The sequence below is a fragment of the Microtus oregoni genome, unplaced genomic scaffold, assembly GCF_018167655.1.
Source record: "Microtus oregoni isolate MIOR12 unplaced genomic scaffold, Mior012 000046F_ref0000063, whole genome shotgun sequence".
Classification (NCBI taxonomy): Eukaryota; Metazoa; Chordata; class Mammalia; order Rodentia; family Cricetidae; genus Microtus; species Microtus oregoni.
The window spans coordinates 12779776-12806115 of NW_024543220.1; the positions used below are offsets into that span (position 1 = coordinate 12779776).

General features: G+C 53.0%; 1 protein-coding gene and 1 pseudogene across 1 annotated transcript in view; one reads left to right on the plus strand and one right to left on the minus strand.

Annotated features, from left to right (window-relative positions):
• Positions 1-2162: 2162 nt before the first annotated feature.
• Positions 2163-2254, minus strand: LOC121435731 (annotated as a pseudogene).
• A 2891-nt stretch (positions 2255-5145) lies between these two features.
• Pacsin1 (protein kinase C and casein kinase substrate in neurons 1) overlaps positions 5146-26340 on the plus strand; it is a 39531-nt gene continuing 18336 nt past the window's right edge. The window contains exon 1 of the mRNA XM_041634843.1: positions 5146-5408. The gene's annotated coding sequence lies outside the window, so the exon portion shown is untranslated. The remainder of the gene's footprint in view (positions 5409-26340) is intronic.

A 26340-nucleotide genomic window follows, 5' to 3' on the forward strand; every position in this document is an offset into this window, starting at 1 on the left:
CCCGCCTCCAAACAGGTTCCACCGGCAGGGCAGTGGTGAGACAAGGAGGCCGCAACCCAATCAGAGCTCAGAGATCTGTTTTCAGCCCCAGCTCTGTCACCGCCGTGCTGTGTGACCTTGAGTGAGTCACTTTCACTCTCTGGGGTTAAGAATCCCCATCTTCAAAAGTGGGATCAATCCGTGGCCTTTCACGGGGTGGTCAGGCTGGGGGTGGGTGAGTTGGCACAACGCTGGTGAGCAGGCACAGGGCGGCAGAGAAGGCTCAACAGTAGAGGTTCTTGCCACAGAAGCCTAGTGGCGGAAATTCAATGCCTGTCCCACCTGGAGGAAGGAGGTACAGACCGACACCCTCTGACCTCTACACATCCTGCCAAACCCACCCTGACACAAATAAATAGTTGTCTCCTGACCTTCATACATGCAATGTGCCCCTTGTGCTCAAACACGTGTATCATGCGTGCCACGCACACATACAATAATCATAGATAATTTTTAGCCACAACATAGTTGTGCACATCTTTAATCCCAGCACTTGGGAGGCAGAGGCAGGCGGATCTCTGTGAGTTCAAAGCCAGCCTGGTCTATGGAATGAGTCCTAGGACAGTCAGCGATACCATGTCTCAAAAAAAGTGAAAATAATAATTTTTTAGAAGTTAAAACAGCGAAACCCAAACCAGGCATGAGGGCACATGCTTGTAATCCCAGCGCTCTAGAGGCGAGGGAAAGGTCAGAAGCTGAGCCAGGCAGTGGTAGCACACACCTGTAGTCCCAGCAGAGGCAGCGGATCTCTGTGAGTTCGTGGCCAGCCTGGTCTACAGAGCTAGTCCGGGACAGCCAGGGCTGTTACACAGAGAAACCCTGTCTCAAAAAACCAAAAAAGTTGAACGTCACCCTCCACTGTCCAAGGACACCCTAGGAAACTATATCCAATTGCCTCAGAGAGAGAGAAAGAGAATCAACGCCCCCGCTCGCCTCCTTCCTCTCCCTTCTCCCTCCTTCCTCCTCCTTTCTCCCTAAGTCTTTTTACTATATGGAAGAAGGGAAACCTGAAATCTCTCTTCTGCCTGCTTCTCTCCCAGGCCTAACACTCAGTATCAATTACCAATCCATTATTCATTCATTGATTTATTTATTCATTCCCACGCCTGTTCAGCACTGCACACATCTTTTGTGTCTTGCTGGCATCTGGAAACCCTCTGGGACAGCTGCGCCTGGCTCCTGGCTCTAGGAGGCACAAACTCTGGGAGGGAGGAAGCTTCGCTCGGAGGGGGCTTGGCGCTATGGGAGGGAAGGACGGACTTCTTACCAGGTCACATCTTCCCCGGGCTGAGAAAAGTGAGGCAGGGACACTAGAGATGTGGAAAATGTTAGGAAAGCAAAACTTGATGCTCAGAAGCGAGGGCAGGCACGTTGAGGCAGAGGCACAGAACTGGAGGGAAGGTAGGGGTGGCGCACAGAGTGGAGGCGGCCGGATGGGGGTAGGGAAGGCACTGGAGGGTGGATCAGGTTGTCTAAGCAGGTCTGCAATCAGACCGTCTAGGAGGAAGCTGGTCTAATTCAGGAAGCGTGGACATTCCATGTCAGTTCCTGAAACATTTATTTTGAGTTACACAGGGACGGACTGCGTGGGCATGAGTGGTGGGGTGTTCTCATTTTTCCCTCCAGCTTTTTGGCTGCTAAGGTCTGAGTTCAGCCCCAGCCACGCCTCAGCTCTGCACAGTGCCCGGCTGTCTTCTCACTCCCCTCTCTCTATTCTCTATTTTTGATTGTTTTGTTTTCGTTCGTTCGTTTGTTTGTTGTTTGTTTTTGGTGTTTTGAGACAGAGTTTCTCTGTGTAACATCCCTGGTTGTCCTGGAACTCGTTCTGTAGGCCAGGCTGCCTCGAACTCATAGAGATCCACCTGCCTCTGACTCCCGAGTGCTGGGATTAAACTCATGTGCCACCCTGCCTGGCCTCCTGTATGAATTTTCTTTCTTCTTTTTTTATTCATATTTATTGAGCTCTACATTTTCTCTGCTCCCCTCCCTGGCTCTCTCCTCCCCTTCAACCCTCTCCCAAGGTCCCTGTGCTCCCAATTTACTCAGGAGATCTTATCTTTTTATACTTCCCATGTAGATTAGATCCATGTATGTCTCTCTTAGAGTCCTCATTGTTGTCTAGGAAAACTATGGAACGCTTCACGGATTTGCGTGTCATCCTGGCGCTGGGGCCATGTCGTTCCAATTTTAGTCCAGGTGCTGCCGAAGCGAGCACTCCTGTTTGAATTTTCTTTTTTTTTTAATAAAAATTTATTTATTTATTATGTATACAATATTCTGTGTGTGTGTATGGCCAGAAGAGGGCATTACAGATGGTTGTGAGCCACCATGTGGTTGCTGGGAATTGAACTCAGGACCTTTGGAAGAGCAGGCAATGCTCTTAACCTCTGAGCCATCTCTCCAGCCCTCCTGTTTGAATTTTCAAGGCCCGAGTTGACCTCCAGCTCACTGTGTGCCAGGGGATGCTGACCTGACCTTCTGGCTCTCCAGCCTCTGCTTCCTGAGTGCTGGGATCCCAGGCCTGCACCATTGCACTCAGAGACGGGGTGCTACAGATGGAACCCCGGGATCTGAGTGAGTGCGCTAGGCACACACTCTGCCAGCAGAGAAACTCCTCAAAGCCTATTTGGCCTTCTGACTGAGTCCACAGCTCCTATGAGGGCAGCTGCTTCCCTCTCAGCTTCTGGCCTCTCTTCCCTACTGAATCACAACCTTCTGCCCTTTGAGCATCCCCTCCTGACTCTTAGCACCCTCCAAAGTCTGCCACTAAGGGACAGTGCATGCCTGTCCTATTTGGAAAGTCTGGTGTTGTGGACTCCTCTGACTTTTTTCTTAAAATTATCATCATTATTATTATTTTATTATTGAGAGAACTCAGACTTCTCTCTGCTTTCTCAACCTCACCCTCTGTATTAGGGTCAATCACTTTGCATCCTTTGGTCCCAGCCCCTCACCAGGGAAGTGTAACCAGCATCGCTGTCAGTACGATGCACTGAGCCCGGGTGTGTCAGTGGCTCCCCTAGGCCCCAGACGCGCCACTTAAACAGCTTGCCACACAAGGCTGAGTCACCGGAGTGTTCACTGGGAGCTAAGTGAACTCTGTCCCACCCACGCGAGCCTCATACCTTTGCCTGGGGCTGATGGGAAACTCTGGGTTGAGGTGTGGAGAACGGGAATTGGGAGGTGCTGAGGCTGGAATAGAGGGTGGGCCTCATCAGCCGCAGGCTACCGTACACCTGTGTACAGGTGCTGGCCTTGCCTAGAAGTTCCCCAACTCCTGTGCCATCTGTCTAACCAGAATTGCAGCTGTCTTTCAGCACTCCTAGCAAAGCTTGCAGGGCAGCTCTGCCCAAAGGGCCCCCATCCCTTCCTGGAGCACCACCCACTGCCCACTGCCTGCGGTGGTTAATTTGGACCATTCACTGGGGGTAGAGGACACTTTCTCATGGTGGCTGGCATCTTCTTGTGGTGGCCTGCTATAAGTCTCGGGATAAAACAGTACAATTTGCTTGCCTACCTTCCCTTTCCATCCGTTCTGTTGCTGCAGCAGCTGCCTCCAGATCTCCGTCTCCCAGTGCCTACTGCAGGCCTACAGTAATTACTGTGGTTCTTTAGAAATACCGCAGGCCAAATGGGGACCGCTGAGGCAGGCAGCCTGGTGGAGCAGCCTCTCAGGCAGCAGCCGGCTTCTCCTGTGTTAGCCGGCCTAACAAGCCCCTGGAATAGACATTCATTTTGTCGCTCTGTCCCTGACTAATCCGTCTATATCCCTGACTGTCTGCTCTAACCCCAGTGTAGGTTTGCCCTGTGGCCTGCTCGATTGGTGCTGTCTTTCTCCAGGCTCTAACGATCTACCTTGGAACCAGTGCTCAGGGAATTCTTACCAAAGGAACGAACACTGTTCTCGGGCATTCTTCTGGGTCCCTGAAGTGGTGAACTTCAGAGTTCACGGTGAGGGTTCACGGCCAGGGGATTCAGGAAGTATAGACACATGTGTATCAGCTCAGGGCTGCAAGAAAGAGTAATGCAGTCTGCTGCAAACCGAGAGTCCACACGGCCTCGTTGGAAGTCTAGTGTTCAACATCAGCCTCACCCACTCCGGTCCTGGCCACAGTTCTGTGTTGTTCTCTACAGATCTGTTTTCAGTTTTGGGCACACCACTTCAAGATACACTCTCCTCCCCTTGTGAACACCCAGCTCTCTCCTGAGCGTGAGCTGGGGGAGGCAGAGGTAGTCGGTTTTTCTGTTTGCTTGGTTTTGTTTTTTGTTTGTTTATATATTATATGTTGTTTTTTTCAAGACAGGGTTTCTCTGTGTAGCCATAACTCTCTCTGTAGACTAGACCTGCCTCCAACTCACAGAGATTCGCCTGCCTCTGCCTCCCAAATGCTGGGATTAAAGGCTTTGGCCCCCACCACCCTCGAGGTAGTCAGCTTTGTTCTATTGAAGCCCCCGGCCATCTCATCGTTCAGTGCCTGGTTTATCGCAGGCAGGCGCAGCAGAGACATTGAATGAAATCGCCTTAGATCCCACTCCTGGCTCCTGGAAGCGTGGACCCAAGTCCCAGAAAGCCTCAGAAAAGGCCTTAAGTCTCCTTTGCTGTGGGGCGGGGGAGCATGGGATAGAGTAAAGGAGAACGCTCTCTCTCTTTGACTAGACCACAGGCTCCTTTTCTGCCTGCATCCACACACACATAGAGGCGGGGTCATCACACCAGGATCCTGTCCTGCACGCATCCCCACACACATTGGTAGAAGATGGGGTCATCGTGCCAGGGCTAGACTGCAGGTCCTTGTCCTGTGTGCGCCCCTCCCCACATGGGTAGAAAGAGCGGGTCATTACATCAAGGCTAGAGAGAAGGGCCCTGTCCTGAAAGCACCCACACACACATGGGGGGCGGTCATCACACCGGGGCTAGATAGAAAGGCCCTGTCCTGCATGCACACCCCTCCCCGCACACACACAAGGGCAGAGGAGGGGGTCATCACACCAGGGCTAGGGTAAGCCTCTATCCTGCGTGCACCCACACGTGAGACGCTGGGATTAGGAGGGCGCAGGAACCACGCACCGAGCCTGGGAGCAAGCGGCCGGGCGGGCGCGGCCTCCGGGTACCGCGGCGCTGCCACCTGCGCAGCCACCGCGCCGCCATTGGCTCGCGGAGAAGCCGCTCTAATCCGCGCCGCCTCCGCCCCCGCGCGGCGCTGCGCTCCGCGGAGTCTCTGACCTTCCTCCTTCCCGCAGCCCCGGAGAGACGCGCGACGGTCGCGCCGATCTCCTCCTCCCACGGGAAGCCGTCCGGGCTTCAGGCCGGGCCGCCGCCGCCCGCTTCGCCCCCCGCCGCCGATGGTGTCCGGAGCTCTGGCGCCCAGGTATTGGGTCTAAAACGTGGAGCGAGCGCGGGGTGGGGTGGGGGTGCGGGGAGGCCAGGGCCCCAGTGAGGGATGCAGGTCCCCAGCGTGTGGTGGCGTTGGACGCAGCGGAGGACAGGGACCTGGAGAGAGGTGGGCGCGCACCCGGGGACGCTCCTGGGCTGGACCCAGGCAATGCCAGGATGGCCCTGAACTAGGCCCCTTGGGGATGCCGAAGGGGAGGCCTTTACCCCGAGGAAAGAGGAGGAAATAGGTTTGTTGAGAAACTGGGGCCTGGCCCCGGGTGTTAAGTGTGTTTTTCTGGGACCAGCTGGAATGGGTGGGCCGGTGCCAGCTTGGTGCGTATGTTATTTCTGGACCAGAGTGGGCTGGGGGAGAAGCACAGCCGGCGATGTCTGGTTTAGATTACAGGTACTTCCTTCTTTGGTTCCGACCCCTCCCCCCACCAGCTGGGGTGGGGGGTGGAAGGAGAGAGGAGGTAGTGATGCTCAGGGCCCCCCGCAGATGCAGCAGAATCCTCTCTGCGCCACACTGCCCTCCCTCCACCGACCTCGGACCATTTGGTCACAGTTGGGGCGCTCCCCCCGGTAGTGTTCACCTTTTAGGAGGCTGTGGAAAGGTTAAAGGGTCATTAATGTGTCTGGGACACGGTGGCAAACTCCAGAGCTTGGCTAGACCCAGCTTCAAACCCCAGTTTTTCCCCACCTCTCCCAAGCCGAGCTCTGCAGCTTGAGGGGACGTCACACTTGCGGCCACCTTCTTTTTCTAGGCACAACCAGAAATAGCTACCTTTGTCAGGGGCCCTGGCACAGCTGGGGTGCCGATTGCCAATGGTTTGGGAAGCTCTGCCCCCAGCCCGGTTTTCTTAGATCATAGCCTCCAAGCAGCTTCCTGTCGCCCAGGTGAGAGGCCACCTCCCACACCGTGTTCCTGGACCCTGTCAGCCTTGAGGTTATTTATGTCTGGTCTGTCGCCCTCTAGACCAAAGTGTCTTCAGGCTAAGAATCTGATTTGTCTCTGTCATTGCTCCGGTGTCTGAGAAGGGCTCATCACTGAAGAAATGTCTGCAGTATGAATGAATGAATGAATGAATGAGTAAATTCTGGGCATTTGCTAGCAAGCTGAAAGATGGAAGGGAACCCCCTCTGGTCTTTCTACCTGCGCATCCCGGCCTTCCCCATCCTCCTCTTGTCGCCCCCCCCCCCCACTTCCGGGACCAAAGAGCCATGAAGCTCCTCTGGACCTGGGGTTGAGAGGCAGCTGTGACTTTTGGAAGGGCTTCCGCCCTGCTGGCTCCTGACTGTCTTGTTGGCCCCCTAATGTCCTTGGGGAATCTGGCCCATCATTAAGGGCTTCCCTTTCTTCAAGCCACCGGGCTGGTGATTTCTCCTGTGTCGCTATGCTCAGACCCTCGGTCCCAGCTCTAAGAAGACAGCCCATGTCATGCTCTGGGGCTGAGCGAGCCCCCAGCAGGCTGTCCTGGCTCTCCTGGCTCTTCCAGGAGCTGTGTGTAAAGCAGCATGGGGTTTTGCAGGGCCTTTCTTGGGCAGCCTTGCTCCTCTGACGAGGTTGTGCCACTGTGCCCAGTCAGCTGACCCCACCTCGCCCCCGCTCTGCCTTCTACTGCTCTGAGACTCTCCTTTCCTCTTCAGAAGCTTCCTTGGCTGTGTCCCCACCCCATCCTGCTCCCCTCTTCTCGGATCCTCTGGTATCACCCTGCCTCAGGTTTTGAGAGTGACATCTTTCCACATGGATACAGGGGTGTGTGTGTCCTGGTCTGGTGTCCCCAAGGCCTGACACAGAGAGACTTTACTTAACTTGTGAAAGCCTGACGTGGTGGTTCCACCATGACTTCAGGCAAGGTTCTCCCTCCTCAGGAGATGCCTGCATCCCCAGCAGGAATGACTGGCTGTGGGAGACCTCACTGGAGAAGGGAGGCCAGGAAGGACAGGGAAGGCCATCAGGGAAGGAGCTCGCTGATATGGGCCATCCCCCTGTGGAAGCAAGAGGAGGAGCTGAGAGAATGGGTGTCCTGGGGAGGGCCTGGAACTTACTATGACAAGCTAGGTCTGCTGAGCCACACCTCATCATCATGGGGGATTCTGCGCAAGGGCATCCCTCTGTGCTATATAGATAGCCCTGGCTACCTTTCTTCTTCTTCTTCTTCTTCTTCTTCTTCTTCTTCTTCTTCTTCTTCTTCTTCTTCTCCTCCTCCTCCTCCTCCTCCTCCTCCTCCTCCTCCTTCTCTCCTCCTCCTCTTCCTCCTCCTCCTCCTCCTGCTTCTTCTTCTTCCTCCTCTTCCTCCTCCTCCTGCTTCTTCTTCTTCCTCCTCTTCCTCCTCCTCCTCCTCCTGCTTCTTCTTCTTCCTCCTCTTCCTCCTCCTCCTCCTCCTGCTTCTTCTTCTTCCTCCTCCTCCTCTCCTCCTCCTTCTTCTTCTCCATCTTCCTCTTCTTCTTCATTATTATTATTAATCCTGAGACAATGGCGGTCACAGATAACCCCACAGGCTCCGAATAGCTGGAGGGACTCTCAGAGCTGTGTCCAGTTAGGTCCCAGCATCCTCAGGCACTGCTGCTGGGGACCGTGTGGGGCATCTATAGATGGTGTCCTGAGCAGCCAGGACCATGGCTGATGCTCACTTCCAAGAAGGGTAGAGGAAGGGGGGAGGTGGACTGCGGGAGGAGGCAGGAGCTGGGATGCCAACCAAGTGAGTGCTGCCAGCTCAGAAGGGGAGTGGGGCTGTGGGGCTGGAGAAATGCCTTTGGCCTTCAAACTGGGGCTCCTCAAGGCTGGAGGACCAGAGGCCGTGTCTACTTTTTAAGCATCACATGGTGTGGAAATGCTGGAAGGAGGGTGGTTTATTAGGTGAGCACGCTGGCTGCTCTTGCAGAGGACCTCCCTGGGTTTGATTCCCAGCGCCCACAGGGCAGGTCAGAACTACGCTTCAGTCCCGAGCATCCGGGACCCTCTTCTGACCTCGTCAGGGGCCAGGCACACGCAGTGCACAGGGATCCATGCGGATAAAACACGTGTGCACATAGAATAAAACAAATATATCAAAAACCATAGAAGCTGGCATGGGCTGGACTGGGGCATCAGATAAGATGCAGGCGCCTGGTTAAATGGTGAAATCTGAATTTGATGGGGATGTGGCTCCATAGTATAGTGCTGTGTAGCGGGCCCAGAGGCCCTGGGTCAAATCCCAGCACTGGAAAAAAAAAAAAAGCTCAGATAAATAAATTTATTTGTTTAAATATATATGCTTTTTAGCATAAATATATACCAAATGTTGCATTATAAACTTGTACCAAAAAGAGGGTTTTTCATGGCATCGCAATGACAGAACACGCTTCATGTTCCCGTGTGACAGTCCTAGACTTCGCCCTAATAGAAACATCTGGGGCCGTTGTCTCTCGGAGGGTAAAGATGGCTGGCTGCCGACTGAGGGCTCACAGGGTAGAAGAAGATAACGACTTCCACAGTTGTCCTGTGACCCACACATGTGTACCGTGGCACGAACTCACACCCCTCCACAATGAATAACTGTAGTGATTTAAACTCGATTTGTCTTTTATCTAAATCTCATTTGCCCTGGTGGCCCTTTGGCCTCTCTAGGCTGGTTAGGGATGGAGAGGGAAAGAGGACAGAATCTCCTATGTGCTCTCTTTCTGTCCTGCGGGAGGGGTCCTGGGTGATTATTGGGAATGAACAGGACTAAGAGATTGTGTGTGTGCATGCGTGTGTGTGTGTGTGTGTGTATACTTGTGTGTAACTGTGCAAGCATGGAGGTTAGGGGATGCCTTGGGCCTCACAGGAAACCTCTGTCCTGACGGGCCACCTTGCTTCAGACAGAGTCCCTTGTTCTGTGCTGCTCCTTCCGGACTTTCATGGGTTCTTACGTATTTTGTGTCTCTCTGTAGGAGCACTTGGCATTACAGACATTGCCACACCCAGCTTGAAGACTCAGGGCCTGGTGGCCACATGGACTCAGACTCAGGGCCTGATGGTCACAGGGCAGTTTTGAATTCTGTGTCAGTGAACCGATTCTCTGACCTGCCCAGAGAGTGCTCGCCCGTTCAGATGGACAAGCGAGGCGGAGCCTCTAAATAGGGTTAATCCAGTGCTGCACAAATCCTCACAGTAAGCCTTTTCCTGGCGTAGGGTGTGGCGGACAAACCCCCACATCTCTGGGGGAGAATGTGCTGGCACCCCCTCTTTTGGCCATCCCACTTTGGGGCCATCCCAATAGGTGCAGTTTTAGCGAGGGCAGTCTTAGTCTTGGTTGGGTGACGATGGTCAGCTGGCTGCCACCAGGAGGACGTGATGCAGTCAGACTCCCCCAGTGCCAACCGTAGGGGGTTCTTCCTTCTGTCCGTCCGTCAGCGCCCTCTGCTGTGTACCAGGCACAGGTGCTTGGGGACACTGGGGGAAAAGGACGACGGAAGACGGAAAAGAATGGTTGTACCGTGTAGAGGATGGAGCAGGTGGCTATGTATGACTAGGACTTGATTTCTCTCTTAATTTATTTAACTTTATTTTATGTGCATCGGTGTGAATGGGTCAGATCCCCTGGAACTGGAGGTACACACAGTTGTGAGCTGCCATGTTGGGTGCCGGGAATTGAACCTGGGTCCTCTAGAAGTGCTCTTAACCGGTGTGCCATCTCTCCAGCTCCTGATTTGGTTTTGTTTTGTTTTGTTTTTTGTTGTTTGAGACAGGGCTTGACCGTGTAGCCCTGGCTGTCCAAGAACTCACTCTGTAGACCAGGCTGGCCTGGAATTAGGCTGGCCTTGAGTTCACAGAGATATGCCTGCCTCTGCCTGCCGCCCCCACCCCCACCAAGTGCTGGGCTTAAAGGTTTACATCACCATGCCTGGTCCACCTCAGGTTTTTATTTAATTAGTTACTCTGTGAAAAAAACATTGGTCTGGGGCAGGACACGCTGCCATGTGCTCTGACTCTAGAGGTGTATGTCCTACGTCTGCTGTCCCGCGGGCCAGGCTGGGGCCATAATGGCCAGAGAGCTTGGGCAGGGGTGTTGACTGCTGAGTGGCCACTGTGTGAGCAGCAGACTTGGAAGGAAAGAGAGGACGGTTTGTTCAGAGGAGGGAGGGGTCATCCCAGGCTGACCTAAAGCAGGGACAGATGTTGGGGGCTGGGAGGAGATCCAGGCAGGACTGAGGGGATTAAAGGCTTGCACCCCCACCTACCTGTTACAAATAAATAATTTTAAAATATTTTTCTACTGAGTATCTTAAATTTCATTTGTGTGCACATTCGTGTCAAGCACACACGCTCACGTGGAGGAGTCAGTTCTCTCTACCATGTCAGTTTCAGGGATCAAACTCAGGTTATCAGCCTTGGCAGCAAGCCCCTGTACACATTGAGCCCTGTTGTCCACCCAAGGTAAGGACTTTCTCTGGGCAATTTTTTCTTGTTTTTTTTTTCTTCCTTCCTTCCCCCCCTCCTCCTTTTCCTTCTTTCTTTCTTCTTCCTTTTTCTCCTTCTTCTTCTTCTTCTTCTTCTTCTTCTTCTTCTTCCTCCTCCTCCTCCTCCTCCTCCTCCTCCTCCTCCTCCTCCTCCCCCTTTTTTTTTTCTGTAGCATTGGAGATGGCCTTACACACACTAGGAAAGAGCTTTACCAATGGGCTACATCTTTGTCCCGAGAGAGACTCTGTCTAGCGGAATCACCTACAATTTATTAATACCTAAGAAGTAACAATTCATTAATGTCATCAGTTGTCAGTCGGGATTCCCATTTCCTGTTGTCTCAGATGGATCCTCCCCCTCTCCCTCCTCCTCCCTCTTCTTCTCCCTCTTCTTCCCTTCCCCCTCACCACCTTTCTTCTAGTTTAAGAGCTGGGTATAGTGGTGCACACCTATAATCCAGCCCTTAGGAGGGGGAGGCAGGAGAATAAGGAATTTAAGGTTAGCCTCCACTACATGTCAGATTTGAGGGTAGCCTGAACTACGTGAGACCCTGTCCCAAAACAGCAGTCAAAAGAAGACAACAAAAGACCCGGATCAGGCCTGTGCTCTGATTGGCTGAGAACCTGGGCCCCTTCCTACCCTTGCCTTCTGCTCCTGAGTCATCTGCTTTGTGCACAGTCCACAGCCTGGCCGACTGCAGCTCCACAGTGCCGTTCAGCAGGGTCCTCTGTGAGTTGGTGGCTGGGTCCATCTGTCTCCTGGTGCTGCCAGCTGCAGGAAACTATCTCAGCCCTGCCTTCAGGACCCCAGAATCCATGCCCCCCCCCACCTCCATGGCTCTCTACTCAGCCTCAACTGGATGCTTTTGGGCTACGACCATGGAGGAATGTGTCCCTCCTCTCTGCAACTCTTCAGGGACATTGTTGCCGCTCAGAATGAAACCCAAGTCCTGTAAAAGGCCCCAGCTTGAACGGCACAGTGGCACCCTCGGGAGGCAGAGGCAGGTGGAACTCTGTGAGTTCAAGGCCAGCCTATTCTACAGAGTTCCAGGACAGCCAGGGCTACACAGGGAAACCCTGTCTCAAAAAACAAACAAATACATAAATAGATAGGTAAACAAGCCAGATTGGTCTTGGAGATTGGAAATAGGAGGTTCAAGGTCATTCTCTTCCACAAAGTGAATTCCAGGCCAGCCTGGTCTACAGAGCATTCTTCCAGGCTAGCCTGGGCTATGTGAGACGCTGTCTCTAAGTGTGGCTCAGCTGCTGGAGTGCTCTGCCCTGTGTCGTAGGACTGCCTGTTCCCAGCTGTGTGCTCACTGTACCAAATGCGGATGAATTAGTATTGAGTGTGGCATGAGTGACGGGTGCTCTGACCTTGTCACCTGGAGCCTCCGCCCCGCACCCCAGTTCCCCTGCAGAGCCTGGGCTCCTTCACAGTCAGGGTCCCCTGACTGCTTGGTTGGCGATGTTTTGTTTTGTTTTTACAGTGCTGGGGTGCAACTTAGAGCCCAGTATGCTGGGCAGGTGCTCCCCCATTGAGCTATAGCCCCAGGCCTCTATTTCCAGTTGCAGATGGGTAAATTGAGCCACGGAGGGGCCTCAGGACCAGCCGAGGTCCCTCAGGAGTGTGTGATTCCAGAGGCTACGCTGAGGTCTTTTCCTCGTCCCATCCTCCCTCCTTCCTCCAGCGTCTTTTCTCCTTCCTCCAGCGGGGTATCTTGTGTCCCCTATCACCGGCCTCATCGGCTCCAGCCCCACCCTTCCTGCCCGACCTGGGTATTGGGTGACTGGTTGCCATCTCACCTGCCCTATTTGGCAGGCCCCTCTGATGGACCCTCCCTGTGTCACGGGGTCCAGTCCTCACCTCTGCCCCGTTCCCAGCCCTTTGTCTGTGCACAGCCCTGAGGAAGGGGGCAGATCTTGCTCGGCAGTGCACGGGTGGTGTCTCCGCACCGTTGGCACAAGGCAGCTCAGTGAACACAGTGGGCCTGGCTGGACCAACAATAGTGTCCTGGATGGCTGAGAATGGGTGGCAGGTGCCAGTGGCTTCAGGCCAGACTCACAGAATCAAGTCTTGATACTGAGGAGGGAATGTGGGGAAGAGCCCGCCTGGGAAGGGGTGTGAGCCGGAGAAACAGGGCAGGGCGGTACCTCCCCTAGAGTTTGCTCTCCGGGCCCTCTGACGCTCCCTGTTCCCCACTGCCCAACTCCCAGGCTGGTCTGACCATTTGCTGCTCCACAAGTCAGGCTGTGCATCGGAGGCTGAAGCTGCCTGAGGTCTGGACTCCCTCAGGGGCTGTGCCCCCTTAGCAACACTCAGGGAACATTTATTTATGAGAGGGGGTTTTGTTCTTTCTTTCTTTCTTTATATTTATCTATCTATTGATTGATTGGTTTTTTTTTTTTGTTGTTGTTGTTGTTGTTGGTTTTTCGAGACAGGGTTTCTCTGTGGCTTTGGAGCCTGTCCTGGAACTAGCTCTGTAGACCAGGCTGGTCTCGAACTCACAGAGATCCGCCTGCCTCTGCCTCCCGAGTGCTGGGATTAAAGGCGTGCGCCACCATCGCCCAGCCATTGATTGATTTTTTTTGAGACAGGGTTTCCCTGTAGTTTGGGAGCCTGCCCTGGCACTAGCTCTTGTAGACCAGGCTGGCCTCAAACTCACAGAGATCCTCCTGTCTCTACCTCCCGAGTGCTGGGATTAAAGGTGTGCACCACCACCACCTGGCTGTTCTTTTTTATTGAAACAGGGTGTTTATTTGAACCCTGTGTCCCAAACTGGGTTCAAACTCACTGTGTGACCAAAGATGACCTGAACACCCGATCTTCCTGCTTCTAGCCCTCACCCCAGTATCACAGGTGATCTGAACAAAGATGACCTGAACAAAGATGACCTGAACACCCGATCTTCCTGCTTCTAGCCCCCCACCCCAGTATCACAGGTGACCTGAACAAAGATGACCTGAACACCCGATCTTCCTGCTTCTAGCCCCCACCCCAGTATCACCAGTGTGCACCACCGTGCCCAGTTTGTCTGGTGCTTAGGATAGAATGTCAGGCAAGCGCCCTACCAAATGAAGTACATCCCAGCCCATACCTGCCTTTTTCTTTCTTTGATATAAAAGCTTCATCACTTTTAAAATTACATTTAATTTATTTGTATGCAGGTGTACGCATGCCTGTCATGGCGTCCAGGTGGGGTCAGGACAGAATTACTTTTCTCTTTCACCACGGGGTCTGAGGGATTGAACTCAGGTCTGCAGGTAGGTCAGCTGGCCTTTACCTGCTGAGCTACTCTCTGGCCCCTCCTTTACTTTAGGAACAGAGACTCCTGTAGCCCAGGCTGGCCTCAAACTCCCCTCCTCCTGCCTCTGTCTCTCCTGTGCGGGATTACTGCCACACCCAGGTAAGGGTTTTCGTTACAGAACTCATCAGGCCTTTATTATGCTGCCGTAGCTTATGGATGTCAAGGAAGTGCCGAGACTTAGAAGCCATCAAGATGCCCTTTAAAAAGTTAGGAAGTAGTGGGCAGTTTGTCCAGACAATTATTTAGCACTCAGAGATGTGAGCCATTAAGGCTTGAAAGGACCAGGCTGAGCTAAAATGCTTTTTACAGAGTCAAAGAGCCGGTCTGGGAAGGCTGCGTGGCTGTATGAGGGTCAAGGGAAGGAAAAGCAGGCAGACACTGGGGACCAGTGGTGCTAGGAGCTTGGTGGGAATGGGCTGAAGGACAGACCTCTCGGAGCAAGACGGCAACTATGTGGTCCTGTGACAGCAGACACCTGTCGCCACACCGGTCCAGACCTGTGGACTCTCCAGCGCCCGACTGTGGGTATGGGAAGTGATGACACCTCTATGGAGGGCTGTCAGTTGTGACCGATGTGCCTCCTGAGTCCAGGGTGTTCTAAAGAGGGAGACCCTGTCCGGAGAGGCTGGGAGAGCTGTCTGTGCCTTCTGAGCACTAGCTGCGACCTTATGTGGTCGTTTGAATGGAATTGTCCCCATAAGCTCATAAGGAGTGGCATTATTCGGAATATGACTTTGTTGGAGTAGGTGTGGCCTTGTTGAAGGAAGTGTGTCACTGTGGGGGTGGGCTTTGAGGTCTCCTATGCTCAGGCTACACTCAGTGCAGACACAGTTCACTTCCTGTTGCCTTCAGATCAAGATGTAGGACTCTCAGCTCCTTCTCCAGCACCATGTCTGCCTGCATGCTGCCATGTCCTGCCCTGCTGGTAATGGACTAAGCCTCTGAAACTGTAAGCCACCCCAATGAATGTTTTCCTGTATAAGTGCTGGCCTGGTCATGGTGTCTCGTCACAGCAATAGACACCTGTCTTCAAAATAAAAGGAGGCTGGAGAGGTCTCAACGACCTAGAGCACCTGCTGCTGTTGATCATCAATGCCCACAGAGTGGCTCAGAACCGTCCCTAGCTTAAGTTCCCAGGGATCTGACGCTGTCTTCTGGCCTCCGTGGGTGCATGCTTTTAAGGCCTGAAACACCATCCCTGGTCCCTTTTTCTTTCACATGGGAGAAAGGAGTGTCTCTCTCAACGGGGACAGAAGAAACATCTTTTGTTTTGTGAGGAAGGCAGAGCCTGGTGAGGCAGTCATGGTTGAAGTGTCAGGGGTTTGCTGGCTCCAGTGGAATCATGAGGCCTGATGTTTGAACCCACAGCACTTAGGCAGTGGGTGGAGCCGTCTCTTCACCCTGTGGTTCTGGAGAAGATGGATTCCCTGGGAGGGCAGGGCTGAGCACTGCACAGTGGTCTTAGAGTGTACCCTCTTCCACAGACAGCTCTGGTTTTTATGGCCTTTACGATTATTTTACTTTTAGTTAAATTAATTAACTTTTTTTTTTTTTTTTTTTTTTTTGGTTTTTCAAGACAGGGTTTCTCTGCAGCTTTGGAGCCTGTCCTGGAACTCGCTCTTGTAGACCAGGCTGGCCTTGAACTCACAGAGATCCGCCTGCCTCTGCCTCCCGAGTGCTGGGATTAAAGGCATGCACCACCACTGCCCAGCTATTTTATTTTAAAGATTTATTTGTTTTTTGGGGTATTGGTGCTTTGGCTGTATGCACGTGTACAACTTTAGCGGGGATTGCTGAGGTGTTCTCTGGAGGGCCCGTCCATGTTCTCCCATGTTCTCTCAGCTCGGCACAGGGAACTGCGGTCTGGATGTTCCTGACTCTGCCATGCAACATGGCGTGGATCCACTGCTCTATGGCTGGGGGGGGGGGGCTCCAGGGAAGTATCTGCAGCAGGGGTTTGATCCCAGCACCCACTTCCAGCCCCAGCAGACACATCATCACACAACTAGATAGCAACTCAGGTGGCCTGGCGCGTCCAAGTCCCCTCCGCCTGCTCAGGGGAGCGCAGGAAAAGGGTAGATTTTGTTGCCTATGAGGCCTGGCTCCTGAGCAAAACGGTGAGTTAGCAACAGAGCCCCTCGGACTAAACTGTGGATTGCAATCCAGGACTGGCTCCACCTGCTTCCAGAACCCACCCCTTTCTATTTCAAGGCTGTGTTCAGAAGCTGGACTGCAGAGTGCCCGTGGCTAGTTAGTGAAGCCAGAGCTTTACCACCCCAATGGGGGGTGGGCACTAGGAGCCTCACCAGGCCTGCTGGTCCTCAGAGCCCAACTGCATTGCCCATCTCACTTGTAGCTCAGGCTGGCCTTGAACCCCCTCTTCCTCCTGTGTCCTGCTCCCAAGTGCTGGCACAAAAGGCTTGTTTGAGGCCAGCCTGGTCTACAAGAGCTAGTTCCAGGGCAGGCTCCAAAACTACAGAGAAATCCTGTCTCAAAAAACCAAAAATAAATAAATAAATATTAAAAAAAAAAATAAAACTGGAAAATAGAAGCAGAAATGAAGCTGGGGGCAGCAGATGGCTCAGCAGGCGGAGGCGCCGGCTGACCAGCCTGAAGGCTTTGCTCGCAGGGACCAGAGCGGTGGAAGGAATTTGGCTTGTGCACACTGCCTCCTAACCCCACATTTGTGTGTGGTACACTCACTGAGCTGTCTAGGCGGACCTTGGGTTTCTTACTCTTTTGCCTTAGCTGTGTGCTGGTGTTAGAGATGTGAGCCACTATGCCCAGCTATTCAGAACTTACATAATTCAACAACAGTTTAAAGCGGGCATGTAGCCGGGCATGCAGCATGGTGGCTCCTAACTTTAATGTTAGCTCTCAGGAGGCAGAGGCAGGAGGATCTCTGTGAGTTCCAGGCCATCCAGGGCAACACAGTTAGACCCTGCCTCAAAACAGAACAAAACAAAATCAAGAAAATGAGCATAGAGGCAGGCGGATCTCTGTGAGTTCGAGACCAGCCTGGTCTACAGAGCTAGTTCCAGGACAGGCTCCAAAACCACAGAGAAACCCTGTCTCGAAAAACCAAAAAAAAAAAAAGAAAGAAAATGAGCATATAGGACCATAGAGAAGGAGGAGTCGGTGGGGAAAAGCACTGGCTGCTCTTGCCAGTGATCCGTTCCCAGCCCCACACCAGGCGGCTCCAGCAACCTGTCATGTCATCTCCAGGGTGAATGACACACTCTCCTATCCTCCCTGGGCACGCATACACACTGGACATGTACACTGCAGGGCAGTGATGGCGCACACCTTTAATCTCGACACATAGGAGGCAGATGCAGGTGATCTCTGAGGGCCAGCCTGCTCTATAGAGTGAGACCCTATCTCAAATAAATAAATAATCAAATAAAGCAATAGAAAGCATTGCAGCTGGGTGGTTGGGCTCTCGCAAGGCCCTGGCTTCCATCCCCAGCTCTGCAAAACTAAAGCCAAAACCAAGCGGGAAAGGAACTTGAATGGACATTTCTCCTGAGAAGACAGGCAGATGGCCCGTGAATGAGTGTCCAGTGTCAGTAATCGCTAGCGAAATGCAAATCAGGTCCCCAACACGATGCCACTTCACACTCACTGGTAACGCCATTAGCCTAAAAATAGGAAATGGCCGTTGTTGGAGAGGACGTTGCAAAGCTGGGACCCTGTGCACAGGACTGGGAAGCGGTACAGCCATCCGGATAAGCAGCTGGTCCTCCGTGCGCCAGGAATCTAAATCTCTGTCTTCATTTCTTCTGGGCACTGAAAACTTTAAGCACCTCCCAGTCTCTTAAAAGAGAGACCGGGCCCTTGGGGGCATTGTTCTCAACAGTAGAGCGGTAAAGGAGTTCCGCTGCTCATTGGCAGAGGAACGGATAAACAGACGTGGTGTACACGCGAGATGGAATATTACTGAGCCCTGACAAAGCTGCTCCATGCCCCTGCATGGGTGACATTGAAGACAGTGCCAAGGGAAAGAAGTCCCTGAATTCAAATCCCCTGCAGCACCCACCTTCAAAGGCTAGGCATGGCCAGGGCTCCATGGTGAGCTGGAGGGATGGCCCAGCCATTAAAGACACCTGTTCTTTTTGTTTTTTCGAGACAAGGTTTCTTTGTAGCTTTGGAGCCTGTCCTGGAACTCACTCTGTAGACCAGGCTGGGCTTGAACTCACAGAGATCCGCCAGCCTCTGCCTCCAGAGTACTGGGATTAAAGGCATGCACCACCACTGCCCGGCTAAACTTGCCTTTTTACTTTGTGTTTTGAGACAGGGTACCCTGAGTTAACACAGTCTCCCTTTGGTCTCTCTGTAGCCCTAGCAGACCTCGAATTAGCCGTCCTCCTTCCTCAGCCTCCCAGGCTGGGATGACAGGCCCGAGTCACCACGGTAACCTGCAGTTTGTGCTTCAACAAGAGCCCACTGTGCTGAAAAGCTTTGGCCCCATCCGGCCCAGCCCAGTGCTCCTCAGTCTGGGGGCAGTTGCTCCCAGGGGCCACTTGGCAGTGTCTGCATGTTTTTAACATGTCTGGGGGTTGGATACTGCTAGTATCTGTTGGAGGAAGGCCAGGATGCTGCTCAGGACCCATAGTGCCAGGACAGCCCCATATGTCAACCAGTGCTGAGTCAAGAGACCAATCTCTGTGTGTCCCTGTACTTCCCACCCCCGTGTGTGTGTGTGTGTGTGTGTGTGTGTGTACTCATGCAACCTTGCTGGAGTCCAGTCTCTGTGTATGTTTGTGCCCCTGTACTCCCTGCTCCCATGAGTGTGTGTTTGTGTGTGTACGCATGCAACCTTGCTGAAGACCAATCTCTGTGTGTGTGTGCCCCTGTACTCCCCACCCCCCCGTGTGTGTGTGTGTATGTGTGTGTGTGCATGCGTGCAACCTTGCTGGAGTCCAGTCTCTGTGTATGTTTGTGCCCCTGTACTCCTGCCCCCATGAGTGTGTGTTTGTGTGTGTGCGCATGCAACCTTGCTGAAGACCAATCTCTGTGTGTGTGTGTGCCCCTGTACTCCCCACCCCCCCGTGTGTGTGTGTGTATGTGTGTGTGTGCATGCGTGCAACCTTGCTGGAGTCCAGTCTCTGTGTATGTTTGTGCCCCTGTACTCCCTGCCCCCATGAGTGTGTGTTTGTGTGTGTGCACATGCAACCTTGCTGGAGACCAATCTCTGTGTGTGTATGTGTGTGTGTGTGCATGCATGTGTGTGTGCCCTGTACTCCCTACTCCATGTGTGCACATACGCTGGGGATGGAACCAGAGTCTCCCTCACACATGCTAGGTACATGCATACCACTGAGCCACACCCTGGTGCCTTCTCCCTCATGCAGTGGGGACCCTGGTCAGGAAGGCAGAGGAGGAAGGACTGTGGGACACAGACATTTGCTTCCACTTTTGAGTCTGATGTCCCCACTGTCCTTCCTCACTGTCCCCTGCAGGGCAGGTTGAAACAGCAGAAATAGATGTGGGACTTGCAGGTCTCCGAGTGTCAGGGTGTCGGCGCGATCGAAGGCACAGCCCCCGGTCCTCTCCTGGGGACAGCAAGCTGGGCTCGGTTTGCCTCACGTTACTGCTAATGCTGCTTTATGGGAGCGCCGAGCGTCATCTCTAAATATAGCACTTGACTAGAGGCTGCTGCATCCCAAGTGTTGGTTTTACACCGATGGGGGTCATGTTTTTCTGTCAAAGAAGTGAGTCTCAGGCCTGTCACAGCAGAGGAGATTAGAGTGTGTTGTGCAGGAATGTGCCGTGGGCTCCCTGGCGCCCTTTGGTTGTGAACCTCAGTGAGGCAGCTACCTAGCCTTTTTCTTTTCTTTTTTAAAACTCCTTTTGCGAAAGGGTCTTTTTTTTTTTTTTAATTTTATGTGTGTTGTTGTTTTGCCTGTGTGTCTGTGTGAGGGAGTCAGATCTTGGAGTTACAGACAGTTGTTAGCTGCCGTGTGGGGCTAGGAATTGAACTCGGGTCCTCTAGAACAGTTGATGCTTTTAACCACTGAGCCATCTCTCCAGCCAGCGAAAGGGTCTTGGACTCACTGTATAGCCAAGGATCACCTTAGATTTCTGATCCTCCTGCCCCTAGCTCCTGAGCGCTGTCTGCTTTATGGGGTGCTGGAGATGGAAGCCAGGGTTTCACGTGTGCTGGGCAAGCATTCCACCCGGTGAGCCACCCTCCACCCTTGTGTGCTTTGGTGGCACCTCTTAGGGATGTCCCTTTGACTTCTTAGTGCAGGAGGTCCAGTTGGCAGCCGCAGCTGTGTTATCAATTAATGAACTGGGAACTGACTTGTTTGTTTCAGACAGGGTCTTGCTATGTAGACCAGGCTGTCTTAGAACTCGCTATGTAGACCAGGCTGGCCTTGAACTCAGAGATCCTCCTGCCTCTGCCTTCTCATTAATGGGATTAAAGATGCGCTCCACCACACCTGACTTCAATGTACATTTTAATATTTAACCTTTTGGTTATATGTCACCATATAACCAAAATATAAATATGACACCAGGAGGCATACCTCATGGTGGCAGCTCCTACTCAGGAAAAATCCCAATAAAAACACAAAAACATAAAAAAATATTTAACTTTTTGTCACCTTGGCGTCGTTGACCTTTTGAGGCAGATTATAGAAAACCCACCCGGAGTCTGAAGCCCTCCATGCTCATCTAGATGGCTCTCCCTTACTGTGAGAGGCTTGCAGACAGTGTGATAACAACGTGATAACGGTTACTTCAGCTCACAGTTAGAAAGTTCCCGAGAAGTCTCGCCTGTCCTCTTGCCCCCTATTTTTACTCCTCCTGACTCTCCCACAAGCCTTCTCTCCTGTTCCTCCAGCTGCTCTCCTGGGGCCGTCCTTCACTGAGACCCCTACTCTGAGTCACCCGCAGGTGGGCGGGTGGCAGTCTTCCCTTTCAGCCCCTTGTACAGTCCCACTGTCATCCGAGTGAACCACTATTGTCCGTTTTCCATTCGACAAGGTCCCTTTCTCACCCGTGCCGTCTGCTTCTCCAGAACCCAGTGTGGGGTGCTCGGCGGTGTCTGTGCTCTTATCTATTTGGGGCTTTGTTTTCTGCCCTCTCTTTGAATGCTTTCTTAGCTCTTACCCTTCCTCTCTCTCTTTGGACTCAGACAACATACATGTTAGATTTTTGGTTATGGTCACAGTCTCTTGAGGGTCCGTCCATGTCTACTCCCCACAACCCATTTTCTCTCTGCTGTTCAGACAATATTTTCTGAGCTTTGAGTAATTTCCATTTTTCTGTCTTCAGGTTTACTGTTTTCCCCCTCCTCTGTTACCTTTGTTTTGCTGTTGAAACCTTCCAGTGAGCTAACAAAAAGGCTTCCTTCCGTTGTTGGAATTTGAATGTTTAGTGTGACTGACAGGGTCTATAGTGTTGAAGCCCTGCTTCCCTCTTTGTTACACTGCCCTTGTTGCTATCTGTCTGGATAGTTCTTCCTGCCACCCACCTACCTACCCACTGATCCATCTACCCACCACTCACCCACCCATCTACCCACCCACCCATCTACCCACCCACCCATCTACCCACCCATCCATCCACCCACCCATCCACCCATCCACCCACCCATCTACCCACCCATCCATCCTTCCACCCACCCACCCATCCATCCTTCCACCCACCCATCCACCCATCCACCCACCCATCCATCCTTCCACCCACCCATCCTTCCACCCACCCACCCATCCATCCTTCCACCCACCCATCCACCCATCCACCCACCCATCCATCCTTCCACCCACCCATCCTTCCACCCACCCACCCATCCATCCTTCCACCCACCCACCCATACACCCTTCCACCCACCCATCCACCCATCCACCCACCCATCCACCCTTCCACCCACCCACCCATCCATCCTTCCACCCACCCACCCACCCATCTACCCACCCATCCATCCTTCCACCCACCCACCCATCTACCCACCCATCCATCCTTCCACCCACCCACCCATCCTTCCACCCACCCACCCATCTACCCACCCATCCATCCTTCCACCCACCCATCCACCCACCCACCCACCCATCCACCCATCCATCCTTCTACCCACCCACCCATCTACCCACCCATCCATCCTTCCACCCACCCATCCATCCATCCACCCATCCATCTACTCTTCTACCCATCCACTGAACAATGTATTCATCATCCATCCATCCTTGTATCCGTACATAGATCTACCCACCTACGGATCCCATTCACCCACCCATATATTCATCTACCTTGTCCACTGATCCATCCAGCCATCCATGTCTCTATTCATTCATCCATCCATCCATCCATCCATATGTCCATCCACCCACCCACCTCTGCATCCATATATCCATCTAAACACTGGTTCCCTCATCCAGCCATCATCCATCTCTCCATCCACACAGCCCCCACCAGTCTACCTGCCCACTGACCCATGCATCTAGCCATCCAGGCATCTACTCACCCACCATCTAGCTATTTACCCATCATCCTCCATCCACCTAGCCATCAATCTGCTATTTTTTTAAATATTTATTTATTATGTATACAATATTCTGTCTGTGTGTATGACTGCAGGTCAGAAGAGGGCGCCAGATCTCATTACAGATGGTTGTGAGCCACCATGTGGTTGCTGGGAATTGAACTCACGACCTCTGGAAGAGCAGCCAGTGCTCTTAACCACTGAGCCATCTCTCCAGCCCCCAACATTATTTTCTTGATAACACAGACTAGCGCTTGAAATTACATCATTATTTATTGTGGTGTAGCTCCCCTTTTGGCATGAAAGGTCCTTGATCTTGTGGATCCTGTCTGGCTAATTACCTACTGTGTGCCCCACGCTGGCCCCAGGTTTGTACTACACACAGTAGGTGTTCAGGAACTATTTGGTGAACACGCTCAAGGCTCTAGCCCTGGCTGCCCAGGCATTCTCTTTGTAGACCAGGCTGGCCTTGAACTCAGAGATTCTCCTGTCTCTGCCTCCCGAGTGCTGGGACTAAAGGTGTGCGCCACCACTGCCTGACTTGTAGCCTGGGATTCATCCGGACGCAGCGCAGTGTTGGTGCCAGCTTCATCGTCCTGCCGTGTTGGACAGCGGGTCTCCCACATAAAGTGCCAGGCTCTTGTAGAATATGGATTCCGTGTGGGGTGGGGACCAGAGTCCTGCATGTCTTGATGGGTAATTCGGATGATGACTGTGCCCTACCACCCTCACCCCACGATCTCGTCTCTTGTGCGTGCGCATGCGCACGTGCTCTCCCACTGACCACCCCTCAGCCTCGGGCCCACAGTTTGAGCGGTGGAGCCTTAGCTGCTCTGAGACTCAGTTTCCATGCCTATGAAGTCCTGTGCCTGCTGCTGCCTGGACTCAGCAAGTTGCTCAGTCGGCGTCCGATGCCCTCCTTTGGGCCTGAGGGGCTCTGGATGCTGCTTCTGCCTGTTTGCTTCCCGTGCCCAGTGTTCAGCCTCCTGCATAGACCCACGCCCCTCCCCCCACACCAGTGGAGCTTTGTCTGTTGTATTTCTGCAGAGCTGCTCAGGGGTTGAGGAGGATTCTGGAATTTTGACAGTCAAGGGAACATTATGCAAATGATATGCAAAGCAGCAGCTAATGAGCTCTGATTGCATTGGCCCTGGTGCTGGGGAACACGTGGATAACTGTGCCAGGGTGGGGGCAGGGGCAGTGAGTGTTTTGGGTGCTGGGCAAGAAGACACAGCAGGGGTGGTGGAAGTGGATATGGCGGGGAAGGGCAGGAGGGCAGCTGCTTTGTGTCCTAGGTATAACATTATCCTCCTCTATGCTATCTCTACAAGGGGTTGGGGACAACGGCTGAGGTCATGAGCAAACTAGAGCTGCAGTGGTGGGGTCTTCCCAGCAGTAGATGGGCCAGACTGGGCTAATGGTAGGGGTGTCGTGGCAGGGATGTTCTCCGTGGAGAGGTGACAGGAGGGTCTGCTTCTCCCACAGGGTCCGTCTGGTGTCTCAGTGTGGGAAGGCAGGACTTGGGTCTGCCAGGCAGCAGCAGATGGGCTGGGTCAAGCTCACTGGGAGGGGGCAGCTGTCTTCTGTGTCCCTGGGTGGAGGCTCTCTTTGGAAGAAACACGATCTTGGCTTGGGAGCTGGTGGGTGGGCAGAGGGGCTTCTCCAGCACCTGGGAACCCAATCTCTCCCATCCCCCAGCGTGGCCCTCTCCAGAGAGCCTGTACCCTGGAGCACTCAGCACCTGCACCCTCTAGGCCTGAGAACACTGATGGTGTACTTTCCCCAAGGCTAGCTGTTACCTCGAAGGTCATTTTCAGGCCCTGTGACACCACTAGACTGACCGCACCTTCAGATACAGCGTCTCTGTTTCGCTTTTGATCCGAAGATGAGGATTGAACTTGGTTATGAACCCTACAGACTTTGGGTAACTGTTGCCACGTTTTCTAATTAAGTCTTTCATAACGCAGTCACAAAGATCATAACGGTTGTCGGCAGAGGGTTCCAATCCCAGTCCAACCCTTTCTTGACTTTATCACCTTGGGAAAATGTCTTGGTCTCAGAGCGTATTTCCTAGTGGGCTCTGTAGCCTTCTGGTGGCTGGTGGCCTCTAGCTTACAGGGGACTTGCTGCTTTGGGCCAGCATCTCCAGTGCTGTGTACTTCTGCAGTCTGTGGCTGGCAGCAGTGTTCTGGCTGAGAGGGACTTGTGTGATGGATGTGGATGAGGTTGTCATTAACCCGACAACCCCTGTGATCCCCGCCCTCAGGAGGATGGAAGGCTGAAGGCCAACCTGGGCTATGCAGCGAGGGCAAAGACAGACTCGATTGTGCAATTTATCAAGACCCTGCCCCCAAATGAAGACTAAAGAGACTTTTTGGGGGTGCTAGCGAGATGACTTAGGGGGAAGGGGACTTGCAGCCAACTCTGGTCACCTGAGTTCAACCCCAGAACCCATATCTCCTGCAAGCTGTCTTCTAATTCCCAGTTCACTGTAGCATAGGGTGGGCATGCACGTGCGTGCACATACACACACACACACATACACACAGACAAGTAAGTGTGGGACTAGTGAGATGACTCAGCAAAATATTCATACGCAGGGTTGGAGAGATGGCTCAGTGGTTAAGAACACTGGCTGCTCTTAACCTGCGGTCCATTTCCAGCAGCCACATGATGGCTCACAACCATCCGTAATGAGATATAGCGCCCTCTTCTGGTCTGCAGGCTACATGCAGAAGATATAAAACAAATCTTCAAGCTGGGAATGCTGACCCATCCCTTTAATTCCAGCACTTGAGAGGCAGAGAAAGATGACTCTCTGAGTGTGAGGCCAGCCTGCTCTGCAGAGTAAGTTCCAAGACAACCAGGACTACATAGAGAAACTCTGTCTTCTAAAATTAAAAACCAAACCAACCAACCAAATAAATAAATAAATCTGTGAGTTGTGGAAATGGCTCAGTCAGTGAAATGCTTGCCTCAAAAGCTTGAGGACCTGAGTTCAAATCCCTAGCACCCACATAAAAACCAGCGACTTAGTGGTATATGTGTTTAATCCCAACACTGGGGAGGTGGAGACAAGAGGACGCCAGGGCTCCATGGCCAGCCCACGGGTGAGCTCCAGGTTCAGTGGAGGACCTTGTCTCAAGGCTCCTGAGGATTGGCCACTGGGCTCTGCACACACCTGCATTAAAAAACTATCCTTACTTTTGCTGGATGGTGGTGGCACACACCTTTAATCGCAGTACTTAGGAGGCAGAGGCAGGCAGATCTCTGTGAGTTCGAGGCCAGCCTGGTCTACAAAGTGAGTTCCAGGACAGCCAGGGCTACACAGAGAAACCCTGCCTCGGGGGGAAAAAAATCTTTGCTTTTAATAAGGCTGTGTGGTGGTGCGCACCGCCCTTAACCCAGCACTCGGCAGAGGCAGGAAGATCTCTGTGGGTCTGCGCAGTGAGGCTTGAGACGGTCTTGAATATAAATGCATGAATCTGTATAATGGGTATGAATTCTAGGTTGTGTGAGTTTCACAGTCAACCTGGCAGGACTTGGGGGGGGGGGGGGAGTCTGGTCACTGAGCCGGGTTGATCAAGCTGACTGAAATGTCTTGGTGAGCAGCTCAGCGTGAGGTGAGGTGTGAAGGATGGAGCAGGAGCGCCGCAGCATACCCTGCGGGGAGACTGGCGGCCGATGGTGGGGGGGAAATGTGC